Source organism: Talpa occidentalis, unplaced genomic scaffold, assembly GCF_014898055.3.
Source record: "Talpa occidentalis isolate TD23 unplaced genomic scaffold, MPIMG_talOcc4v2.1 talOcc4.13, whole genome shotgun sequence".
Classification (NCBI taxonomy): Eukaryota; Metazoa; Chordata; class Mammalia; order Eulipotyphla; family Talpidae; genus Talpa; species Talpa occidentalis.
This window is the reverse complement of record NW_023601322.1, coordinates 69134516-69156457: the sequence shown is the minus strand read 5'-3', so window position 1 is coordinate 69156457 and position 21942 is coordinate 69134516. Positions and strand designations below refer to the sequence as shown.

The 21942-nt window shown below is 39.3% G+C and overlaps 1 protein-coding gene and 2 pseudogenes across 1 annotated transcript in view; 2 read left to right on the top strand and 1 right to left on the bottom strand.

The window, feature by feature from the left end:
* The window catches only part of CTNNA1 (catenin alpha 1), a 176287-nt gene that overhangs the window by 6194 nt on the left and 148151 nt on the right, over positions 1-21942 (top strand). The window lies entirely within an intron of this gene.
* Positions 7953-8468, bottom strand: LOC119243421 (transcription factor BTF3-like; annotated as a pseudogene).
* LOC119243420 (elongation factor 1-gamma-like) lies at positions 12854-13850 on the top strand (annotated as a pseudogene).

Sequence of the window (21942 nt, the reverse complement as noted above, 5' to 3'; positions counted from 1 at the left end):
TGAGTGAGACCATGCAGTATTTTTCTTTTTCTTTCTGCCTTATTTCGCTGAGCATGATCCCTTCCAGCTCCATCCATGTTGCTGCAAATTGCATGTGTTTATCTTTTTTGATTGAAGAGTAATATTCCATTTCATTGTGTATATGTACCACATCTTCTTGATCCAGTCATCTATTTTTGGGCATTTGGGTTGTTTCCAAAGCTTAGCTATTGTAAATAGTGCCGCTATAAACATAGGGGTGCAGGTGCTCTTTGGAATTAATGTTTCTGTGTCCTTTGGGTAAATACCTAGGAGTAGAATTGCTGGATGATATGGAAGCTCTATCTTTAGCAGGTTGAGGAATCTCCACACAGCTTTCCATAGTGGTTGGACCAGTTTGCACTCCCACCAGCAGTGCAGGAGAGTTCCTTTTTTTCCACATCCTTGCCAACATTTGTTGTTGAGAGTTTTTTTTTTTAATGCCTCTATTTTTTTTTTTTTTAAAGAATTATTTATTTAATTATACAAGCACTGTGTACAGTCAGAAGCGCAGGAGGGTGAGAGAATTTACCAGAGCCAGAGCGGGGAGCAGAGCAGGCAGAAGGACCGAAGTATACTGCTGAGGGGAGCAGCGGGCAGCAGGAGAGGTCTGCGTGCCATGCGGGACCCTCCTCCGGTGGCTGGGGAGCAGCCGGGGATCGAACCGGCGCTGCAGAGTCTGCGGGCAGCTTCGCAACCCAGCACTCAACCGCTGCGCCACTGGGGAGGCCCCATGTTGCGAGTTTTTTTAGTATGTGCCATTCTCACTGGTGTGAGAGGTTATCTCATTGTAGTTTTGATTTGCATTTCCCTGATTACAAGTGATGTTGAACCTTTTTTCATATGCCTGTTGGCCATTTGCATTTCCTCTTTGGAGAAGTTTCTTTTTAGCTCTTCTGCCCATTTTTTGACTGGATTATTTTCTTTGTTTATGTTGAGTCTCATCAGCTCTTTTTAGATTTTTGTGATCAGTCCTTTATCATTAGCGTTGCGTGCAAAAATTTTCTCCCAGTCGGTTGGGTTTTGGTTATTGTCTCTTTTGCTGTGCAGATTGAGCATCTTTGCATGTGATGTTGGGCCATCTGTGTATTTTCTTTGAAGAAATCTCTATTCAGATCCTTTGCCCATTTCAGTTGGGTTGTAGAAATTCCTTATGTATTCTGGATATTTATTTCTTAAATGTGATTTGTAAACATTTTCATCCCCTTGATAATGAGTGTTACTGCACAGAACTTTAATTTTGATCAAGTTCAGTCTATCTTTTTCTTTTGCCTGTGTTTGGTGTCATAGCTAAGAAATCATTGCCAATCCAACGTCTTGAAGTTTTCCATTGCTTTCTTCCTTTCTACCCCCCAGTGGAACTGTGGATGCCTTAAGGCAAGAACTGTTGCTAATGTAACTATTTTACCCTCTAGCACAGTTAGCTAGAAGAACTTGGGGAAATAGTTTTTTTTAAACGTAGGTCTTAAAAGTTATGTGGTGGATATTTCCTGCTCTAGCTAATCTGTCATTGATTATGTCTATTATTTGATGAATATGATACCATGCTTTTAGGCATTTTTAATCTTATGAATCCCAGCCAGATAGTTTGAACTTTGTCACTTGTGTAATGAATAAAATATTTTATAAAGGATATTTATTTAAACTTTTAATGTAATAAAATGCTAATTTTTTCAATTACAGAGTGCAGTCTTTATCCATATTAAGAAGGTTGTTTTAAGAGTAAAACTATTGAAGTAGCTCAGTATTTAAATAGCATGCATTGCTGATTTACCTTCTACAAGACTCTCTTAAGCCATAAATTTTTTTTTTTGTCGGGCTGGGTCCTGACCTCCTTCAGTGCCGTTAAATTTTGTATCTCTCCTGAGATACCTGACGCATTTCTTCTTCCTTCTTTTTTCCTACATCGTTATAGTCCTCATAATTCTCCTGCCACCATATCACCCATGAACCATCACCATATGCCCTTGTGTTTGCCCCTCCTGTTTTCTTTCACCTTCCCTTTTCCCCCTTCTTTGCTTTATGCCTCAGATTTATGGTCAGCTTTCTAGTTTTGACTTTTTCTTGACCTTTTATTTGTTTTCTCTGAAGTCCACATATAAGTGATACCAGCTGATACTTATCTTTTCCTTTCTGATTTACTTTGGCTAGTATATCCCATCCAGCTTCATCCATGTTGCTGCAAATGGCATGTGTTTTTCTTTTTTGATTGCTGAGTAATATTCCGTTGTGTAAATACACCACAGCTTTTTGATCCATTCATCTATTTTGGGGCATTTGGGTTGTTTCCATATCTTTAGTGCTGGAAAAAACATAGGAGTACAGGTTTTCTTTCGACTAAGTGTTTTTATTTGACATTCTTAACCCATTTCTAGTTATAGTGATACTTGGCAAAACTCAGAGAACCAAAACTGATACTGAACGAAACAGGGACCTCAAACTCTTAGGGGGAAAATCCATTATTTCTCTAAAATATATGGCTTCATGAGGCTCACCCATAATATCAAAGTAATCAAACTATAGTGTGCTCAAAGATTTTTAATTGGTGAGAGATATAAAGGGGATAGAAAGGGGTGGAGGAGAGAAATTATTTCAAAATACAGACTACCTGTCAAACTGTGACATCACCATGTCCTTCTAGGAAAATGCCTAGCCAAATAGGTAGAGCCCAGAGCAAGACAGCCAAAGCCCAAAAGCAAATCTGCCAAGACAATGAGTCCAAGGCACCACAGGGCTGGGAAAATTAGAGTTCAGAATGTGCCCACAAGCTGAATCCACCAGAAGGTCAAGATAGTGACAGATGTAGTCTCTGAAGAGAGTAGGGTCTTATGCCTGCCAAGTGCTCAAGTTGGAAAAAGGGGCAAAGACCAGACGTGTCTGCTCCCATTTGGTAGTGGTCACCGTGCTCCTTTCTCCTAGTTTGGTAAGTCTAGTTCATGGCATGCTGAAATTTGTACTATCCTTGTGGAGATGGGGTTGGGGAAAATGGTGCGCTGTCCTGTGGCCTTACCACCGGTCTGCTTCCTCTAAAAATAGTAGATATAGTTATGCTATATTTAGGATTGTGCTGGGTTGATAGGGATGTGGAGGGCATAGCTTTACATCCAGTTTATTAATTTTTTATGATAATTTTGCTATTATTTATACCACGTAATGATAAATGATATTAACATTTTGGTGTCCAGCACGTCCTCAGATAACATCATTTGTTCATAATGGTGATGAAAAAAAAAATCACCTCTGGGACATTATTTGAGGACCTGTTGTCTGTTAAAAGTTTTGTTTAAAGTCCCATTTTCCAGGACCTATGGATACTGTTGAGGGCTTACTGTGTATCTTCTAACCTTTCTTTCTAGACTAGTATATTGACTATATATATAACTTTTATGAGAACATGATTTTATTTTATATGTTCTTTTGTAACCTTATCATAACTTGAATTTCCCCCCTATTATTAGTATAAGATTAATCTTTATTTCATGTATCACTAAGAGAAAAGGAACACAGCCAAGTAAAACAAGACATGTAATCAATTATAAGACATCCAGTTTTTTCCTTTTTTAGAGACAAATGAGAAATACTTGTTTTAGAATTGATTAATTGCACAATGTAAATAACATAACATGTTAATGATCTCTCTTTTTCCATTATTTAACTTATTTAATCAGTCCTCTGCAGGACATTTAGTTTGCTTCCAGAACTGCTTTAGTTTGTAGCTAAATATTTTGGCTATTTCTTTGACATAACTTTTTAGAAGTGAAATTCCTGGGGACAGGGGTTGTTACTTAACCCTTTGCACTCCGAACCATTCTGGACATTGGCTACCAGGTACTTGACGCTACTTTGCGGTGGAAACGTGCATTTACAGACCCTCGTATTATTTAGTATAATTTTGGAACCAAGTAACGTATTTTAATGATATTAGACTTATATGAATTGGGTGACATCGAGGAATGTATATTTGTAAAAAAAAACCAATATTTCATTGTTTATAATTTTGTACAGTATAAGTTTTGTAACACTCCCCAATATGCATTGCAGGCTGATTAGTGCATGTTTGACATGTCTGTATAGAGATCTATATGGAGCTCATCTTCACTACTGCTTGTGTCATGAGACTCATTCGTGGTTGGACGCTTTGCCATTGTTCTAATAAAAAATATGAATAGGGCCTCCCCGGTGGTGCAGCGGTTGAGCGCTGGGTTGCGAAGCTGCCCGGGGCCTCTGCGGCACCGGTTCGATCCCCGGCTGCTCCCCGGCCCCGGCCACCGGAGGAGGATCCCACATGGTGCGCAGACCTCTCCTGCCACCCGCTGCTCCCCTCAGCAGTGTACTTCAGTCCTTCTGCCTGTTCTGCTCCCCACTCTGGCTCTGGTGAATTCTCTCACCCTCCCGCGCTTCTGACTGTACCCAGTGCATGTATAAACAAAACAAACAAATAAAATAAATAAATAAATAAACAAACAAATAAATAAATAAATAAAAAACATGCCTCTATAAAAAAAAAACTAAAAAAAAATATGAATAAATAAATGCATGGGTTGAAAATTTCTAATTGTTATTACTAACTCACAAGATGATATTTACCAAAATAGCTTTCACCAAACAATTTATTCACTAAGAAAAGAATCACTTTTCCGATTTTCTCCTCGTTAGATCTATGTGCACTGCTCGAAGCTTCAAACCAAAATGAGCTCAGCTTTGAAAATCTTTTCCTCCAGATGTAGACTTGTTTGTTTGTAATTATGTATCTCACTATACAGTGCGCTATGTTCGAAAACCGACCTTTCTTCTACAAACTCCCCTTATCGCTCTTTTCAAGTGGCGTCGCGAAGTGCTGGGACCGTCGTGAGCACGCATCTCACGTTCTCATCCGACACAAAACCCGCTGACATTTCTTGTATATATCTTAGTAATTTTACGATATTTTGATTTAATTTCTTGTGCCATTTCAAGATGAAACTTCAGGGAAACATGCATGTCTCAAAAAGTTGCGTTGAAATAACTCAATTCCCCGTAATCACTAATAAATTGCAATGTCCCCTGAGAGGGGACATCCAAGTGATATGCTAGAATTCCGATGTCCCCTGAGAGGGGACAGCGGAGTGCAAAGGGTTAAAAATTGTTTTTGTGTGTGGTAAAGTATACATAAAATTGACATTTAATCCATTGTAATTGTGCAGTTCATGGCATTAAGTACATTTACAATGTTGTGAAACTGCCATCACTATCCATTTCCAGAACTTAAACTAGGAACTCTGTACACATTAAACAAGAACTGCACATCCCCTGACCCCTACTTTTCTTCCTCTCTGAATTTGCCTATTCTAGGCACCCCATATAAATGGAATTGTGTATGTTCTTTTGTGTCTGACTTATTTCACATAGCATAATGTCTTCAAGATTCAGCCATATTGTAGCATGTGTAGAATTTCTTTTCCTTAAAACTTTAAAATAGTGGTTAAATATACATAAAACTTAAACATCTTAAAATGTACAGTTCCATGATACTCAACACTTTTATATCATTGTGCAGCTATCACTACCATCCATTTCTAGAAATCATCTTGCAAAATTCACACTCTTATCTGCTAAACAACTCACAGTTTCCTTGTTCCCCAGCCCCTAGCAACCACCATTCTGCTTTCTTTTTGACTACTCTGGCTATTGCAAATAAGTAAAATCACACAGTATTTACCTTATTTTGCTTAACATAATGTTCTCAAGGTTTACCCTTGTTTAAAATGTCAGATTTTCCCTCTTCAAGGCGGAATAGCATTTTGTTGTATGTATATGTCACATTTTGCTTGTCCATTCATTTGTTGGTGAACACTTGGGTTGGTTCCATGTTTTATCTACTGTGAATAATGCTGCTATGGGGCCTCCCTGGTGGCTCAGGGGGTTAAGATGTAACCTATGAAGCTATCCGCAGCCACTGCAGCACTAGTTCGATCCCTGGCCAGGGAGCTACCCACATGGCGCAGCAGACCTTTCCTGACTTGTCCGCTGCTCCCCTCAGCAGTGCATTTCACAGTCTGTTTTGTTCTCCACTGTCTTAGGTGAATCCTCTCACCTGGCACACCTCTGGCCTGTACCTCAGTTCTTATATGCATAAATAAATAAATCTTTTTAAAAAACTTAAAAAAAAATGCTGCTATGAACATGGGTGTACAAATGTCTCTCTTGAGACCCTGCTTTTAGTTCTTTTGAATGTATACCCAGAAGTGAAATTGTTGAATTACACAGTAAATTAACTTTTACTTTTCTGAGTAACTGCCATACTTCTTTCCACAATGTCCTCTACCATTTTACATCTTAAACCAGCAGTGCACAAATGATCTAATTTCTCTACATTCTTACCAGTGCTTGTTTTCTGTCCCCCTTCCCCAATTTTATTGAGATGTATTTAACATACAACATTATATAAATTAAAGGTGTACAGCACAATGATTTGAGTTAAATTTAAAATGATTTTCATAGTAAGTTTAACATCCATGATCCCAAAGAAAAAAAAGAAAAAAATTGTGATGGGCACTCCTAGGATCTAGTCTCTTTAAATTTCAGATATATCCTACAAGCAATGTTTTAACTATAGTTACCATGTTGTATGTTACATTCTTAGTGCTTATTTATCTAAAAATTGGAAGATTATACCACCTGTTGCATTATCTGTCATTTGAAAGCTTTAATCAAATTCCATCAAAGATTATCAGTCATATTCCATGTGTAGACCAGAGATGCAGGGGGTGGGGGTGAGAAGATTCACCAGGGAAAGTGGGGAGCAGAACAGACAGATCTACTGTAATGCACTGCTGACGGGAGTAGTGGGCCAGACAGGAGAGGTCTGCTGTGCCATGTGGGTTGCGCCAGGCTAGGGATAGACCTCGAACTGTGGTTGCTGGTGATAGCTTGATAGCTATGTCTTTTTTTTTTTTTTTTTAAGATTATGGTTTTTCTTTTGCTTTTATTATTATTATTTTTTAAAGATTTTATTTTATTTATTTATACAAACACTGGGGTACAATCAGAAACGGGGGAGGGTGAGAGAATTCACCAGAGCCAGAGCAGGGAGCAGAACAGGCAGATTGACGAAGTACACTGCTGAGGGGAGCAGCAGGTGGCTGGAGAGGTCTGCGCGCCATGTGGGACCCTCGCCCAGTGGCCAGGGATAGAACCGCGCTGCAGAGGCAAGCTGCCCAGTGCTCAACTGCTGCGCCACCCGGGAGGCCCTGATAGCTCTGTCTTTAACCTCTGTGCCACCAGGGAGGCTCCTGCCATGATAAACTTTCTATAATAACTTTGCTTTCTGTGTACAAATCAGTGTTAATTTATATACATTTATATAAAAAATAAAGCTGTATACAAAGTAAAGAATTTAAGTTTTATATTAAGTAAAGAATTTTAGAAACATTATTCCTAGCTTCAAGGAGTGAATTTATATAAACAAAATCCAAAAGAGGGCCTCCCCAGTGGTGCAGTGGTTGAGCGCTGGGTTGCGAAGCTGGCTGCAGCCTCTGCAGCGCTGGTTCGATCCCTGGCTGCTCCCCGGCCACCGGAGGAGGGTCCCACATGGCGCGCAGACCTCTCCTGCAGCCCGCTGCTCCCCTCAGCAGTGTACTTCAGTACTTCTGCCTGCTCTGCTCCCTGCTCTGGCTCTGGTGAATTCACTCACCCTCCTGTGCTTCTGACTGTACCCAGTGCTTGTATGTATGTATGTATGTATGTATAAATAAATAAATAAACAAATCTTAAAAACAAAACAAAACAAAAAAAAAAACAAAATCCGAAAGAGTTGCAGTGGCCAAAGGACTCAAGCTTACGAATATTAGATCTGTGTTTTGTCAGATCCATGAACAAAATTTTAAAAAGCAGTCAGTATAAAACAGTGGCTCCCAGTAACTTCTACTTTTATCTTCTTCAGAAGTTAATTCAATTCAGTTTGCTTCATTTTTGGAAACCTCACCAAAATTCTCCACAAGATCTGGAACTTCATCATCATCCTCTTTACAATCCTTTTCAAGGAGCAAGTGGTGCGGTGCTTGTTTCCATCCACATATTGTTTGGTCAGTGCGTCAACCAGTTTCCTTAAAATTAGTCGGACTGTCTGCGCTAAGCTGGGTTAAGATACTGGGTAGTATTTTTGTCAGCTGCTTTGTTTTTCAGCATGACCAACGTGATATGGTGAAAGTGTTTGCTACCAGAGATGCCTGAGCTTTCAGATTGTTAAAGTGGATCACTGTTCCTTGGTTTGTGAATACATTCACCTCTTCAATACCAGAGATATTGTTTACCCTTAACTTCTTTAAAGAGAACTGAAGATTTTTCTAATCATCTGCAGTAGCTGTTTTATGAACCACTTTCTTCTTCCTTGGAGCAGTACCTTTCTCACCAGTGTGCACTTGTGCCTGCAATTTGGCCAGTTTCTCCTGATTCATGATAATATTTTTCATCTCATTGGAGCAGAAAAGGGGCTGTGGGGTTGTGGTGGAAGGAGGCGGGGGACAACGACAACTAGTGTTGACACTCGGGGTCTTTGGCCGACCAGCTGAGATTAGGCACACACACTCGGGGACACAGATAGTAGCTCAAGAAAACCAAAGTGAAGCCCCCCACCTCCTTTTAAAATGAATCATCATAATGAAGGTGATGTTGTATCTCATAGCTTAGATTAGCGTTTCTTCTAATGAGAAGTAATGTTGCATATCTTTTTGGGTTATTGGCCATTTTTGTGTTTCTTTGGAGAGATGTCTGTTCAAATCCTTTGTGTATTTTTTTTTCCTTAAGTTATTGAGCTTTAGGATTTCTTCAGGTTACAAATTGATACTCGCACAAATGACTTACAAATTATTTTTTTCCATTCTCTGGGTTGCCTTTTGCTTTGCTGATGTGTCTTGACATAGCTCAAGTTTTTATTTTGGTGAAGTCCAATTTATCAGTATTTTTTGTTGCCTGTGTCTTTGGTGTCATATCCAAGAAATCATTACCAAATCTAGTGTTGTAAAACTTTGGCCTTAAGTTTTCTTTTAAAAAGTTTATGGTTTTAGCTTTTACATTTAGGTTTTTGATCCATATTGAGTTGTTTTGTATATATTAGTAAGGTCCACTTTCATTCTTTGTTTATCCAGTTTTGCCAGCACCATTTGTTGAAAACACTGTCCTTTCCTCATTGAATGTTAAACTCTCTTGTTGAAGAGCATTAGACTGTATATGTGAGGGTTTGTTTCTGGCCTTTCTATTTCATTCTGGTAGTATGTATGTCTGTCTGTGCCAGTACCACACTGATTTGATGACTGTAGCTTTGGAGTAAGTTAATGTTAGATTAGCTCTTGAAGCTAATGTTTTGTACATTTATATTTTGAGGTTTAGTTATATGTATATGCTGTTGTGAAAATAAAATAAATTCATTTTAACTTTTCTGTGTCTTGATTGTGGAGGTGTTTACACAACAGGTTAGCTTTTCAAAAACATAGAATAGTACACCATAGTGAATTTTACTGTACTTAAAAAGTGAAAAACTGGTAAAAGGTTTATTCAGATTTTTTTTTTTTTTGCAGCATTGTCTATCTAGATAGAGATAGTGAAAAACATGAAAGTACTATCCTTTCTGCTTTCCAGCCCAGGTCTTTGTTTTTGTCTTGAGTGACTATGATACCACTCTTTAATTTGTAAAGGAATTTTGAATATACTGAGATATTGGAGGATTTAAATCTTATTAAATAATGTTCTCTTAAGAAAAAATGTTAACTGTATCAGGCATTTGTGAGAATCTCACAGAGCAAACATTTGCCCAGATGCCACTGTGTCTGTTTCCAGACCTTGAGGGTGTTATTAGTGAAGTGTTGTGGTAGGCTTGGTCCCCTTGTTGTGGAGAAGTGGATAGTCTGGTTTGACTTGCCATTATCTCATGTGGTTTGTTCACTTGCAAGAGCACTGTGCTAAATCTATCCAATACTGAAAGTTTAAAGTGTGCAGAAATAACCATGATTTAGAGTAAAGCTTCAATATTGTCTTTGTTGCAACCTCTGAATGACCATTATTTATTCTTTACTTTTTTATAACTATCAAACATTTTTTATCTCCATGTGCAAGCATGCTCCCAACCCTATTTCTAATGGAGCTTGAAATTAATAAGCATTTCTATTTATTTTTTGATAGATTGTCATCTATTAGCCCCACTTTGTGATTAGGATTTAATTTGTGCTTTTTCATTGGCTACAAGTTTGGAGTAATACATATCATGTAAATGTAGTTTGAAAGGCAACTTTGAGTGTTATTCTATATATTTGAAGCAAAGATTTGATTATTTGGAGCAAGTATTGTATGAGTAGTGTCATTTGGGTTTTTAAAAAATTTATCAGGTTCATGTTTCCATTGTAAAAGATGAGAGGGTGTTATTGTGGAAATTATTGTAATTTGCATCTGAAAAAATACTTTTAGAAGACTTGAAGACTTTACTGAAGAAAAAATTGTTTTAAATTAGAAAAAATACTTATTTTTGTAATGAGTAATTTAGTACACTTAAGTCTTACTGTTAAATAACTGGATTTATTCCTTAATTACTAACTTAGACAAGTTCTTTCATGAATTTCCGATTCTAGTTTATTATAGGGATACAAACTGGATTTGCCTTATTTCTTGTTCTGAGATTGCATTTTTAAATATTGTCATAAATAAGTGTACTATCAATTTTATCTTGAAAAGATTTTATTAATATGGTTTATATTAGTGTTTGAGAGGTGATTTTGAAGATATGAGTTGGAAAGCCTGGTTCATGTTATCATATCGGTTTATAAGATTACATAATCTTACAGGTTTATTAACTAGGTTAGACTGCAGAGTGTTCTTGAAACTGGAAGTGCTGTCATAACTCAGAAAATGCACTCAAGGTGGTCCATTTCAAGTGACATGAAGGATAGGCGCTTTTGCTTATAGTCCATTTGCCCTGTGCAACTCAGATACATGATTTCTTTCTAAGTATTGTTACTATTCTTTCATGGTATGTTGAATATTCATTATGTTAAATATTTCAATATTAATCCAGACTTTTAATCTTAGTTTGTGAAAAATGATAGTACATTGAATAAGGCAGAAGCTGTGAAAGGGTAAGTTACTATTACTGATGAGTCAGTGTTCTTTGGGTTTTCTATTCCTGGGGAATCTCTAAATTGGTAAAGGCTTCCTGTAATCATCTGTTATCATTTTCTTACTTCCTTGGACCTGGGGGGGAGGTTATCATTTTCTCAGAAAAACTCCGGATTGACTTTGAAGTGTATCTTTAGAAACCTGTCATTTTGCAGAGAAGTGGCTAAGTGAAATGTGAATTTGATCCCATGGGAGAAGGAGGGAAAATCCAAGGAAATCCTTGAGAGAAATTTAAGCTTGTTTGGGGTCATTCAGATGAGTGGAAGATGTGGTATTTTCTAGATCTCTTTATTGAGGCAGGTCTAAGACAATATTTAATTTGCTATATCAGTTGCAACGGGAAGGGTTTAGTTAAATATTATAAAAGCCTGCCTTTCAAAGCGGGTGCTGGATGAGAGATGTTAAGGATGTTTAAATCACCATTGCTAGCTTCAAGAAGTTTACACGCTTCCTTTTATTAGCTAAAGGGATTATGCTAAAGTATTACTAATATCACTGATAGGTAAGAATTAGCAGTCTATACCCATTTGTGCTCATTTCTTTATTTCTTTTTGCATGTATCGGTGTTGCTTGATAAAGCCAAAAACAGAGCCAATTCAGTTAAACATTAGTAGAATGTTTGCAGATGAAAGTTGTGCTCAATAGAGCCATGGTCTCTGCTCAGAGGAGTTCATAGTTTGATGGGAGACAGACAGTGATGAAGTGTGGTGTGGCCAGACGTGGTTCTTGTCAAGTGCTAGGCTAACTCAGAAAAGAGAGAACAAGTTCTGGGGAATCAGGACATTTGTGTGAGTCTTGAACACAAATGAAAATGTGTGGCTCTGGGTGAAGGAAGGGGTTGTCTAAAGGTCTGGACACATGCAGGTGCACTGTAGGAGCTTCGTGGTGTAGAGGCAGGTGACGAGGCTCACAGGCTAGCGCAGTTCAGGTTTGTTTGCAGGAGTTTTGGTCTCATTCTGTCTGTGGTGGGGAAGCATTCTCAGGGAGAATGCTTGGAAATGAGACTTCTAGATATCTAAATTAGGACCTAAGCCAGAATGGTTAGGAGAGTGAGATATTTATTGAGGTGTAGAGGAGGGTGAGGGAAGAGGTGGAAAGAGGGCCCTTACAGTCACCCTATGAGGGACCTGGTTCGGTGGAGATAGGTTAGCAAAGATGAGCAGGCCACAGAAGATGGTTGGTTTGGGGGCCTGTGGAGTTTGGGGAACTCAGTTCAGCAGTTGTATGCATGGAGAAGGCCTTTAGATTGCAGACGTGATGCTCTGACCGTGAAGGCATTTGGTGGCCATTTTAGGCTTTCACTGTGTTAATGGTAGAGGTGGTGGTTGCTCATTTTTTTGGTGTGGGGGAGGATGGCTTCAGGATTATTTCAGCAACTTTTTTCTTTTTTTTAATTTTTAAAATTTTTTTTAAAAATTTATTTATTTATACAAGCACTGGGTACAGTCAGAAGCGCAGGAGGGTGAGAGAATTCACCAGAACCAGAGTGGGGAGCAGAGCAGGCAGAAGGACCAAGGTACACTGCTGAGGGGAGCAGCGGGCGGCAGGAGAGGTCTGCGCACCATGTGGGACCCTCCTCCGGTGGCTGGGGAGCAGCCGGGGATTGAACCGTGCTGCAGAGGCTGCGGGCAGCTTTGCAACCCAGCGTTCAACCGCTGTGCCACTGGGAAGGCCCCTATTCCAGCAACTTGCAGACAGTAAGAACAGAGTGTAGGTTCTTGGCTGCAGCACCAGGGGCTCCTTTTCTCTGTAGAATCGCCATGGTATCTGGGACCCTGGATACATATCCTGAAAACTGGAGGGGCTTCAAGGCTCTCATTGCCACTTTGTATAGTGGGGTTCAGGTCCGTATGTTCTCCACACCACCCCACTTCCATTATGGCCAAACCAACCACACCCCAGAATTTCTCCGAAAATTTCCTGCCAGCAGGTTTCCAACATTTGACAAGAATGATGGATTCTTTGTTGAAGAGCAGTGCCATCGCCTACTATATGAGCAATGAGGAGCTTAGGGGAAGTATTCCAGAGGCAGCTGCCCAAGTGGGATAGTGGGTGAACTTTGTTTATCATAGTGCCCCTTGCCGAAGTACCTGGGTCTTCCCCACCTTGGGCATCATGCACTATAATAAGCAGCCACAGAAAATGCAAGAGGTGAGGTGAATCCTGAGGTTGCTGGATGCTCGCTGAAGCCAAGGACTTTTCTGGTGGGCTAGTGGGTGACGTTGGCTGACATCACAGTTGTCTGCACCCTCTTGTGCTCTATAAATAGGTCCTGTTCTGCCAAGTTCTTTCTGCTGGGCTTTTCCCAGTACCAACTGCTGGTTTCTCAACTGCATTAACCAGCCCCAGTTCTAGGCTTTCTCGGGGGAGGTGAAATTCTCTTTAGCATCAAAGTCCAGTTTGATGTTAAAAAGTTGGTAGAGAATCAGCCTATAAAAGACACTCCACAGCAGCTCCATTTCTGGAGTCTGAGACTTCCAAGGTTAATAGTGTCTCTGCCGAGTGCAGGCTGGCAGGCGAACTACGAGACATTATACATGGCGGAAACTGGGTCCTGGCAGTGAGAAGACCCAGATGCTGCTTCCAGAGTACTTTTCTTGAAGAGGAGCCTTCCAGCATGTGGGCAAAGCCTTCAGTCAGGGCAAGATCTTTAAGTGAACATATCTTTTTGCCTAGGTGCCTGCACCTCATCTGCCTTTGAGGGAGATGGAGGTCATTAGGATATTGAACATGGGGGAGGGGGGCGAGAATTAAATGCATCCAAAATTTTTTTTTTAACTTTTTTTTTTTTTTTAAGATTTATTTATTCAAGCACTGGGTACAGTCAGAAGAGTGGGAGGGTGAGAGAATTCACCAGAGCCAGAGCAGGGATGAGAACAGGCCGACTGACGAAATACACTGCTGAGGGGAGCAGCGGGCATGGCAGGAGAGGTCTGTCGCACCATGTGGGACCCTCGCTGGTGCTGGGGATTGAACCGGCACTGCAGAGGCTGTGGGCAGCTTCGCAGCCCAGTGCTCAACCACTGCGCCACCAGGGGAGGCCCCAAAATTATTTTTAAGTTAGCAAGGCTTAAGTCCAAACTTCTAATGTCTTTTTAATTATTTTGGTTACCTTTTGTTGCTTCACTATCCTTCCTCTTTTTACTTTCACAAAACACTTGTGATTCTTGGAAAGTACAAAGATCTCTAGTGCAGTTGTTCCTTTGTACAACCTGAAACACCCACCTTCACCACCAGTCAGACCCTCCCTGAGTACTCCCTGTCCAGAGGAGGACCCCTTCTCTGTGCTCCTCATGTGCACCAATGGAGCACTTAACAATTGTATACTTTTTATTGTATTATAACTTTTCCAGTTTAGTCTGTAAACATTTTTTATCCACCTTTTCTTTTCCTTTTGAAACGTACAGAAAGGTTGAGAGTACTATAGCGAATACTTGATTTATCATTTCACCTAGGTTACCAATTATTAACTTTTTTGTTGTTCAATTATTCTATATAAACTTATTTCTGAGCCATTTGAAACTGAACTGCAGACATTAAGGTACTTCACCCTTAAGTTTTCCAGTACGTATCTCCTAAGAATGAGCTTATATAACATAAGAAATTTTACATTAATAAAGTAACATATAACTTGATTTAAAGGGTGCTTCAAGAACCAGTATTGTTAGTGGGCAGACTGAGGGGTACCTTGGGACCCCCAGACTTGGACACAAAAGGAATTCTGTCATTGGACACATGAAAATAAAGTATACTCTTAGTGTGAAAGATCTTTAATAGGATTAGTGTGCATGTAGAGAAAGGAGAGGAAAGGATAATAGTTTCCCCAAAACATCCGAAGTCACCCATCCCCTTGTGGGTAAATGCACAGCCAAACAGGGTTGGCCCCAAGCCAGGGCCATGGAGGCCTGAAATCTTATACACGTCTAAGGCACCTTCTAGTGGGGAACCATAGGAAAGGGGCAAAAGGGGCCAGGCAAGTCTGGGACAAAAGAAGCAAAATCAAAGTACAAATCAAGGTAATGGCTGCCATTGTCAGCCTCCCCATGTGTATCTCACCCACATGTGTATTCTAAGTGTCTACTTTTCTCGATTCCATGTGTCTTCTTCATATCCAAGTCTCTGAACCTTAGTGCAAATCCAAAGATGAGAAGCAAGTGGTGCCTTTCTCCATGTGTCTCCCTTCCTGTTTTATATCTTTCCCGGACCCCTCAGCTCTGTCCCTCATTAGGTGGGGGAGGGAGTATGGAACCTCCTTTTTAATGGCGTTGCCTCTGTTAGAGTATCAAGTCTTGGGGACTTGTGAGAATGCCTACTCCTACAGTCTACACTAGATCTAAGGAAACAAAGTTTGCCTTTTAACAAGATTCTCAGAAATTCTGATCTCTTGTGCAGTTCATATTCATATTAAGTTCCTCCAGTTGTCACAGTGATAGTCTATAGTTACAGATATTCTATAGTTACAGTTAGTCTATAGTTACAGAAATCAATAAAAGATCACATACTACATTTGGTTCTCGTGTCTTTTGTTTTTATTTTTTAAAGATTATTTTTATATAAGAACCAAGGTACAGGCCAGATGTGCGGGAGGGTGAGAGGATTCACCAGAGACAGAGCGGGGAGCAGAACAGGCAGACTGATGAAACACACTGCTGAGGGGAGCAGCGGGTGAGACAGGAGAGGTCTGCTGCGCCATATGGTACTCTCGCCGGCTGGCCGGGATTGAACCCACGCTGCAGAGGCTACAGCTTCACAGTGCGGCGCTCAAGTGCCTGTGCCACCAGGGAGGCCCCTCATGTCTTTTTAGTTTTGATTTCTAGTGTGTTTTCCCCCCTTTCTATGATACTGACACTTTTGAGGAATTGAGGCCAGTTTGGTAGATGTTTTACCACTTGAATTTGATTGTTGCCACTTTTGACAAGAATATTACATGTATTATGATGTATTTTTCGGGGTCCTGCAGCAGTTGTCTGCTTGTTCCACTGGTGGTGGTGCTGTTTAAATCCTTGATTAAGTGTCATCTATCAGATTTCTCCATTGTAAAGATAAGTGTTTTCTTTTGTATTTAATAATTACTGTGATGATATAGTAGGGATTTCTAAATGAGTCTGCATCCCTGGTACCTAGCAGGATACCAGGACATGATGACTGGTTAGTCTTTGATGAATGAATGACAAAATAGGTCATCTAAGGTTTACACTACAGCACAAGTTTTAGATATAATTCTTTCTTGTTTTCTGTCTTAGATTGGGTAATTTTCTCGACTCTAGTCAAGGTCATTCATCTTTTCTTCTGCCTTTCTGAGGAAAGTACAGTCCTCTTCTTCCTGTGGGTCTCCTCAGCTGTGTGAAAAGTTTCTCTCCTTTTTAGTCCCATTGTTCTAAAACAAAAACCTCTTTTCCCTTTTGTCTCTCTCTTTTTTTTCTTGTGCCTTCACTCCAGATGCTGGTTTCATCTTCTTTGCTTTTCAGACCAGAGTCATCCAGTTTCTTTTTGAAACAAGGACTTCCTGTGCATCCATAATCAGTTGTCTGTTATGAGGACTTAGGGCAGCTTTCTATTAAACACTCTTCCATTGTTAATGGTTGCAACCACACTGGGATGAAGCTGAGTAAACTTACTGCAAACAGTCACTTCAGCAACTTGGGAGCTTTTTTGTTTCTGGTTTTTCCTTTCATCTCTCACCTCTTCTTCCTCTATGCTGTAGTCACTGGCTTCCCCTTTTTGGAAGTCCTGGGAGGTGCTGCCTTGTCAGTTACCTTTGCCTGGACTGCTCACTTGACAAGCTCTTCCTGAGTTGCAGATTTCAGCTCAAATGTTACCAAGACAGAAGGACCCTCAAGGGATCCTACCTAATTCTTTTACCATCACTGCTTAATTTTCTTCCTAGCATCATATCTTAATTTGTACACTTATTTATGGCCTTTCTACAGTGTGTATTTCATGAAGGGTTTTTTGGTCTTGTTCTGTGCTGTCTGGAATAATGTCTGTATGGACAAGGTACTCAGATATTTGTGGATTGAGTGGCTAAGTGGTTGAAGGTTTTTTCAGATTTTCCTTTGATTCTTTGCTTAGAAAAGGAATGTAGATACCATTTGGTGGGTATTATGTGTGTATCTCCTGAGACTGCTGTAAGGCAGTTCTTTCATTCAGTTCTGCTTTTTCCTTATTGCTTTGGTGTGCTCAAAAAAATCAGAAAAGAAAATGAGAGTAATGTTTTATTATCGCATACATAATATTTAAAAATAATTATAATCATAACATAATAATCTTTAAAACATAGTAAAGATCTAGCAAAACATCCATTTTTCTCAGCTCCGTATTCCTGGAAGGACAGTGACAACTTCTGTATGTCATGTAAGTGCCTGGTATAAAATGTATTTGTATATGATTGATGAAATGCAAATGATGATTTATGTAATCAAATTACTCTAGCAGAAACTTTTTCGTCTTACTGTATTTTGACTCTCAGTTGTGTCCTAGGGTAAACATTTTTTTTTTCAAAGTTAACTGTACTTGTGTTTAGGAAAAGATTGTGCATTTTGGGGTAAACAAGTTTTCTTTTTATTTTACATGGACCACCTGTATTTTTATACCTCTCAATTTCTTACTCCTTCCCCTCATCTATTCCCCAAATCCTCAACTGATTTGCATATTAGTAGGTGACAGGCTTGGAGGATTTAGTAAAATAGGCAGGTTTTACCTTAAGTCTTAATTATAAGGGTTACCTTGTTTTCTTTGACAGTTACCGAGAGATTTTAGATTCCAAGAGCTGTGTTAATTCTGTTTAATGCAGATGCAACCTGGCATGCCTGTGCTTGTGCTGAATATTCACAGTCCTATATTTTGTGCAGTATGACAGTTAACAGTTACTGTGGGTACTTTTAATTTCTAAAATTCCTGATTTGCATTTAAATGAACCATCCTAACATTGCATTAACTTAACCTTGCCATCAAAAAAAGAACTTGGCTTTGAGTAGCATGGTAAGGATATTCTAAAGCTTTGAAGCAGACACTTTTAAAAATGATGTGGCCATTCTGTTGTAAATGAACATTTAATATCTTTGGAGAAGGTGTGTAGCTCTTTGTACAAATGAGGCTGTTTGCCAACAGTCAGTCTGCTTGGTTTTGATGGGGTTGTACTTTTATTTTCTGCTTGTTGCTGCTTCTCCATTTCTTGCTCTAGTATAAAGATTGCTAGTCAAACACCTTTTCCCCTTTCTGAATTTATAGTGAACTTTTGCTTTATAGCCAGGATTGCTACTTATAAGGTACTGAAGACTGAATAACTACAGTTTAACTTTTTATTTACTTTCACTAAGCGTGATCCCTCCAGGAAAAACCTAAGGTTTCTGTAATTCATTAAGATTGGCTACCTCTAGTAGGTTATGTAATAGATCCTGTGAAGTAATGCTCTGTAAGTTAATTGGAAAACAAGAAACTGCCAAGAGTTTAAGTTATTTGTTTAGCTCCTCTAAACAATACTATTAATTGTAGAGAAGCAGAAGCTATGAGTAAGATTAAGCCAGGAGCTTTGTTTTGGTAGTATTGTAAATATTTTAAAATCGGGTTACATAAATTCAGTTCAACTAATACTGTATCTGCTGTGCAATAAAGCATCTTGCCAGCAATGTAAGGGGTATAAAGCATAAGCATAGTTATCATCCTTAAACTTAAAACATAGCTTGGGAAGATCATAGACTAAACCTGTGAAAAATTTATGTTTAATCAAGTAATTCAGTGGCTAATGAGAGATAATATAAATGAAAGGAATACTAAAATTTCAAGGCCGGAAGAGCTTGGAACATAAGTTCAGTTCCTCTCACTTCTAATATAAGAAACCTGAGGCTGTAGGAAGGTGAGGTGACTTGTCCAAGGTCAGCGATAAGTTAGTGACAAAAGCTGGTAGTGCAAGCCATATTCTTTGCAGAGAATTTATTCTCCTCAGATTTTAAATGCTTTACTTATATTTTTTGAAATCCTTTTAGGTTTGGTCACCAAAAGCATAACTTGGCTCTGTAGTCTAGTTTAATAATGTTCGGTGTCACTCTTGGCAGGACTTTTGATTAAAGATGCCTCACAAGGCAGTCTACTTCCATTATGGTTATTGAAAGACTTGAAAACACACTGAATGGGGTTCTCAATTTTCAAGAGTCAGTATATTTCAAGTTTTTCAATGTAAGTGAGTGATTGAGTCCTTTGCCTTAACACCTTTATCTATCGGGAGTCTGGGTCTGGTGAATTTTTATGAGGAAGGCTGGAGACCTCCTGAGAGACATTATTTAAGAGAATGTAGAGTCTGCAGTGTAGAACTTGAAGGGACTTTATGGGAGAATCTTTTTCAGAGGTTGAAAAGTGGTGACCAACAGGGCAAACAATACAAAAAGTTACATGAAGAAATGTTAATGTTTTGGTGTATATATCCAGATGTCTTGCATCCCTGAAGTTATACTTCTTTTTTTTTTTTTTTTCGTGGGACCCTCGCCGTCGGCCGGGGAATGAACCGGCGCTGCAGAGGCTGCGGGCAGCCCCGCAGCCCAACGCTCAACCGCTGCTCCACCAGGGGAAGCCCTATACTTTACATTTTTTTTGAATCTTCCTCCTATCATTGGTAATATGTGTTTTAGACACCTTTCCCAACTTGTATAATTTCCTTTTTTAAAAGATTTATTTTATTTGTGCATATAAGAACTGGGATATAGGCCAGAGGTGTGGGGGGAGCGGATAAGAGGATTCACCAGAAACAGAGTGGGGAGCAGCATAGGCAGATCTACTGAAATACACTGCTGAGGGCAGCAGCTGGCGAGACAGGAGAGGTCTGCTGTGCCATGTGGGTCAGCTCCCTGGCCAGTGTTTGAACTCATGCCTTAGTGACTGGAATAGCTTGATAGCGCTGAGATTTTAACCCCTGTGCTACCAGGGAGGCCCCCTCCTTTTTTTTTTTTTTTTTTTTTTAAAGAAGAAATTTCTGATACACAAAGAAACTGAAGAATAAATTTGTGATCACCCATCCATGTATCCCCCACTTAGATTTAACAGTTAAGAGTATTTTTTCTGTAATACCTTGATAATTCTTATGTATTTTCACTTTTGTTCACCCATTTGAAAGTTGCAGACATCTTGACATTTTACCCCTAAATATTTCAGCATGCATCTCCTAGAAAGTGATTTTATTCCTAGCCACAATTTTATTATCACAACTATGAAATTCCATAATATCTAATATTTATAAATATTAAATATTTGCCAACTTTCTTGAAAGTGTATCAGTAGCTTTGTTTCAAACCAGAGTCCAAACAAGCTAGATGTATTGCATTTGTTTGTCTTGTGAATTTTTTTGTCAAGAATAGTTCTTCTACACCTTCCCTTCCCAAATAATGACTTTTTGAAGAGCTAATACCCATCCTCTTACAGGATGCTCTATATTCTCAATTTGTTTCCTTATGGTATTCAGCATGCTTCTCTGTCCCCTGAAATCTTGGAAATTCTAACACTTGAAATTCAGTCTAGGTTAGGGTTTCTTAACTTGCAGTGAATTTGTATTAGACAAATTTTGTCTTTGTTTTCACTACTGACAGGAATTTAGCACTTCTTCTGTTAGTAATGCAGAAAACAAATTAGTTTCCCCCCCCAAATTGAGGTAACATTGTTTATAATACTATACATTTTAGGAGTATAGGTTTCTACCTCTCAAATGTATGTTACCATATCACCAAAGGGCCAGTGACCTGCCACCATAGTCCACTGGACACCCCCTCCCATTAATCCCACTTCCCTCTTCCTTTAGTCATCTCAATTCTGCAGCCAGAGTTGAAGACTTTGGTTTTGTTACCTGTCACCAGTAGGAATCTTACTGCTTTTCATATCTGTAATAATATGGTAAATTGAAAAAAGTGATATTTTCTTATTCCTTTGAGGAAGTTACCAGACTCTTTTCTGGATCTCATTTAATGTGTTAATAAAGAAACAAGTGTAGGGCCTCCCCGGTGGCGCAGCGGTTGAGCGCTGGGTTGCGAAGCTGCCCGCAGCCTCTGCAGCTCCGGTTCCATCCCCGGCTGCTCCCTGGCCACCGGAGGAGGGCCCCACATGGCGCGCAGACCTCTCCTGCCTCCCGCTGCTCCCCTCAGCAGTGTACTTTGGTCCTTCTGCCTGCTCTGCTCTCCGCTCTGACTCTGGTGAATTCTCTCACCCTCCCGCAGTTCTGACTGTATCCAATGCTTGTATAAAATAAATAAATAAATCTTAAGAAAGAAGAAACAAATGTATTACTGTATCACAATTTGTAAAGTATTTGGTAACTATATTTCAATGCATGTGTTACTTTTGTAACACTTCTAATTATATATTATGCTTTTAAAAACATTCACTGAATGGTCTGTAGTTGTAATTACTGCCTAATTCAGAGGCCACTAGCATAGCATATGTGGTTGTTGGGCATTTGAAGAGTAGGTTGTCTGAATTTAGATGCACCTTGAGTGTAAAACATCATAGATTTCAAACACATAGTACTAATGTTAAAGACCACTAATAATTAAAAAGGCATTATATATTGAAATTTTTGATATATGTGTTTGCAATTAATGTCACAAGTTTCATTTTAGGTTTTTAATGTGGTTATCAGGGAAATTTAATTATGTAAGTGGCTTGCATTGTATGTCTATAGGACAAATTGGGTCTTAGGCTACCAGAGGGTTCCATGGCGTTGAAAATGGTTTAGAATTCCTGACTTGGAGGCTTCATTAGACTCTGGTTAAACATTTAAATTAATTTTGCTATTATACAACT